The sequence below is a fragment of the Lathyrus oleraceus genome, chromosome 4 (assembly GCF_024323335.1).
Source record: "Lathyrus oleraceus cultivar Zhongwan6 chromosome 4, CAAS_Psat_ZW6_1.0, whole genome shotgun sequence".
Lineage (NCBI taxonomy): Eukaryota > Viridiplantae > Streptophyta > Magnoliopsida > Fabales > Fabaceae > Lathyrus > Lathyrus oleraceus.
This window is the reverse complement of record NC_066582.1, coordinates 340417829-340422646: the sequence shown is the minus strand read 5'-3', so window position 1 is coordinate 340422646 and position 4818 is coordinate 340417829.

Sequence of the window (4818 nt, the reverse complement as noted above, 5' to 3'; positions counted from 1 at the left end):
TCCAGACTACATGAAGTAAAGAAGTTATACCTCAATGCAAATTGCTCTTAAAGCAAAGCAAAGCAAAGTTCATAAGGAACTATAAGCAACTAAAGGTACCTGAAACCAGTCAGACAACATTAGTACATAAGTCAAGGTTAAAATAGAAAGAGATAGAGAGCAACAGTCTACACAATCAATTTAACTGTGCAATGCACAAGGCTCAAGCATGTGAGCCAAGCAACCTACAAAACAAACAAGTTAGTCATGATAAACAAACAAGCATCAATCAATTTGTATTGATCTCCCTAAGGCAATTGCATCTTAACCTGAAAAAATGAACTCAAACGTGAGCAACAGGACCACTAGGACAAGCCTAGGGTCAAAAGGGGATGAGAAAGTCAAAACAGCAAGTGGAAAGTATCCAAAATCAAGTTCAAACAATCAAGAAACAAACTCAATTGGTTCCACAATCATATCATTCATCATCATCATTTTATAAGCAAAAGAAGTCGAAGCATGGCATATGGAAGCTCATAGAAGTCAACAGCAAGACTCAACTCAAAACCAATCATAAACAATTCCAAAAATCATCAAATAAATCATGATCAATCATAATCCATAACATGATATGCATATAAAATTTCAACTCAATTGGATCATGGGAAGTAGGGAAATGAAAATCATAAAGGCAAGGCAAGTTTAAACATGCTCAAAGAAGTCAACCAAACATGCATCAACTTGAATAAATCATAAAACAGTGATAGCATATGAGAAATGAATGGGATCAATACCATGACAAAGCTTAAGATGTCTACTAATCACATGTCAAATTTCAAGTTCATCCAATAGAGTATGAGAATTTCACAAACAATATGAGAACATGTGTCACAAAAATCAACATATGACCAAACAGGGGAGGAAAATCTCAAACAATTAGGAAATGCCACAAATAATTCCAAGAAAAATGACATGTAAACTAGACATTCAATAGTACATTCATGCAAAAATTCAAAGCAATTTGAGGTCAAGAGGCAAGGTATTGAAAATCATCAAGTTGCACATCAATGGTGTGACACAAATTGTCACACCCTACTTCAAAAAATCATAACTCAAAGACCAGAGATGATAAATTCACAAACTCTACACCAAAATCACCATGAATGTGTCTAGTTTAAGCACAAAAAATTTGGAAGCCATTGGACAAAGCATCATCATTTCACAAATGTTTTGGCAAAGTGTACAAAATATGAACACATGTCACAAACCCTAGCACCAATTAAAATCCATTCATCCAAAAATTCTGGAAAAAAACATGATTAAATACTAGAGATCCAGATGAACAAAATGCAAAAATTCTCATGAAATTTGGATTAACAATGATTGACTTATGAATTTTGCAAGATTGAGTACAAAATGAAATGAATATTGAAGAAATAAAATGAATTAATGATTAAATAAACACGCAGTGGCATTGTGGTAAATATTTGGAACTGTTAGTGAAACGGTGCGTGTTGAACATAAGCGTGGCACTCGGTTATTGGACATGGGCGATAGAACAGTGGAAAGCACATGCAACACGTTAAAACAAATTCTGGGAAAATGAGGAATTAGGGTTTCTGGGCAACAGTAACAGCATCATCTTCCTCAGCAATCGCGAAATATTTTTTGTCACAGAAATGGACCATAAGCATATCACTAGAACCAGTAAATCACACACATTCACAATCCATCATCCATATTCACTAAATCAAGCTATCATGGAAGCATCGTGTGAAAACATAAATGAACATCAACTTTCAAATCAACATATCTTCATAAATATTCAACCATTTTTAAAAACTCAAAGCTCAAAACAATCAGCAAAGGAAGACCTACATAATGCATAGCATGATTTAGAGAAATGAGAGACTCGAAAACTGACCAAAGTTGGAGAGCAGTTGAGCTACAGTTGCTATTTGGCTCCAGATGCTCGAAACAGATGCTCCACTAGCTTCCAAAAGGTGAATGGTGAAGGAAGTTTGGCTCAGGAATGTTTGGTTTTACTCCAATCCAGATCTGCCATGAGAGAGTCCTTTGATGAAACAGTGCTTGCTTTTGCTTACAGTTGAGATGTGAGGCTCACAATAGCTTCCAAATGGTTGATGGGTGATGGAACAAGCAAGCAAGACTCGAGTTCTTTCAATGTTTTCAGCAAAAGTTCCCAAAATGGAGAAATGAAAATTTGAGAGAGAGAGTTTTTCTGTTCTTGAATTTGTGGCTGCTAGGGCTTCTGCAGAGAGAATATGCAGTATATGTACTATGATTAACATTGCTTAATGTTTGGTTAGTGAGTGGTAATCCAATTTGGTAAAATGACATATTTTGCAAATTTGCTAAAAACCAACTAAGTTTGTGTGGGGTGTAAGAGGCTGCACGAAATTGGGCCTTGAACATGTTCAAAATATCATTTCAGACCCTTTTTAATTGGTAGGATTGGTTGGAAGTGTTTAATTCAAAAGTTCATTTTTGTACCACACTTGAAATTAATTCATGCCATTCCAAAAATGCCATTTTGATTGGTGATGTTTTGGTGAATGATGATGACATATTTGGGAAGAGGGGATCAAATGTGACTTGTTGCAAAAAAACCCCACCCAATTTGGCCAAATGATTTGAGAGATATGGCCTTTTGAAGTTCAAAAAAATGCGAGGATGATTTGATCATAACTTGCCAACCATACATGGGAATTGAGTGTTCTTGGACTTTTTGAAAATGGGAGAACAAGACCTTCAACTTTCATGTTGGGCAAAAATTCATTTGAAGCTTGTATCATGATGTAAGTTTGAGGATCAAGACTTCCCATTTTTGGCAAATTCCAATTACAGGTCAACTTTCTATTTTTGGAAATTTCTTGTCTGGCTTCAAATTCTTCAATGATGATGTTTGACATGTTATATGAGGCTTATATGGACATGAATGAGACCTCTCAAACCAAATTCCACTATCAAATCACTGATCAAATGCACAGTTGACCAACAGTTGACTTTTTAGGGTTTCTGGTGAACTGAGCCATGACTGATGACTTCTGAGCAATCAAACTTTGACCAAAACACTTCAAAAGGACCCCTAGGTCATGTGAACATGTTGGACCAACCCTAGGGCCTTGGCTCAATGAAAATTGTACTTGCTTGCTTGACTGACTGATCTCCTGACCAGTTTGACCGAATTCTTCTGAATGGCTTACACTTGGGCAAAAGGGACAATGCAATGTTATGCAGTGGACCATGTTATGTTATGACCTAATATGAGAATGTATGTACAATGATAGGTGCAAATTTGAGGTGCTACAGCTGCCCCTATTCAATCAGCTGAGAACCCGAATGGATGAGAGCAACGGCTGTCAGCCTTTCAGGGTAAACAGGGATTGAATAGTAAGAACCGTAGAAATTTGCACCCTGCTGGGGAAATAATCAACAATGCCTGTCAGGATCGGCAAAGAAACAGTCTTGAAAGAAAAATCCGTCTGGAACGGAAAAAAGAAATCGGCCTGAATACCGAAACAGAAACGTCGATCTGGATACCAAAATAAATGGTAACACAGGGATAACCATGGCCTGAGCGCCGCTCGTCAGTTTGAATCCTGAGCATCGGTGTATGAGAGATTTGATGTCGATCTAAAACATCGGAAATTGGCCTGGACGCCACTTCGGTCTGAATACCGGAAAATTGGCCTGAGTGCCATAAGTACATCGACCTGATCGTCGGAAACTTCTTCGGTCTGAGTACCGGAAAATCATAAGTACATCGACCTGATCGTCGGAAACTTCTTCGGTCTGAATACCGGAAAATACATAAGTACATCGACCTGATCGTCGGAAACTTCTTCGGTTTGAATACCGGAAAAAAACATAAGTACATCGACCTGATCGTCGGAAACTTCTTCGGTTTGAATACCGGAAAAAACATAAGTACATCGACCTGATCGTCGGAAACTTCTTCGGTCTGAATACCGGAAAAAACATAAGTACATCGACCTGATCGTCAGAAACTTCTTCGGTCTGAATACCGGAAAAAACATAAGTACATCGACCTGATCGTCGGAAACTTCTTCGGTCTGAATACCGGAAAAAAACATAAGTACATCGACCTGATCGTCGGAAACTTCTTCGGTCTGAATACCGGAAAAAACATAAGTACATCGACCTGATCGTCGGAAACTTCTTCGGTCTGAATACCGGAAAAAACATAAGTACATCGACCTGATCGTCGGAAACTTCTTCGGTCTGAATACCGGAAAAAACATAAGTACATCGACCTGATCGTCGGAAACTTCTTCGGTCTGAATACCGGAAAAAACATAAGTACATCGACCTGATCGTCGGAAACTTCTTCGGTCTGAATACCGGAAAAAACATAAGTACATCGACCTGATCGTCGGAAACTTCTTCGGTCTGAATACCGGAAAAAACATAAGTACATCGACCTGATCGTCGGAAACTTCTTCGGTCTGAATACCGGAAAAAACATAAGTACATCGACCTGATCGTCGGAAACTTCTTCGGTCTGAATACCGGAAAAAACATAAGTACATCGACCTGATCGTCGGAAACTTCTTCGGTCTGAATACCGGAAAAAACATAAGTACATCGACCTGATCGTCGGAAACTTCTTCGGTCTGAATACCGGAAAAAACATAAGTACATCGACCTGATCGTCGGAAACTTCTTCGGTCTGAATACCGGAAAAAACATAAGTACATCGACCTGATCGTCGGAAACTTCTTCGGTCTGAATACCGGAAAAAACATAAGTACATCGACCTGATCGTCGGAAACTTCTTCGGTCTGAATACCGGAA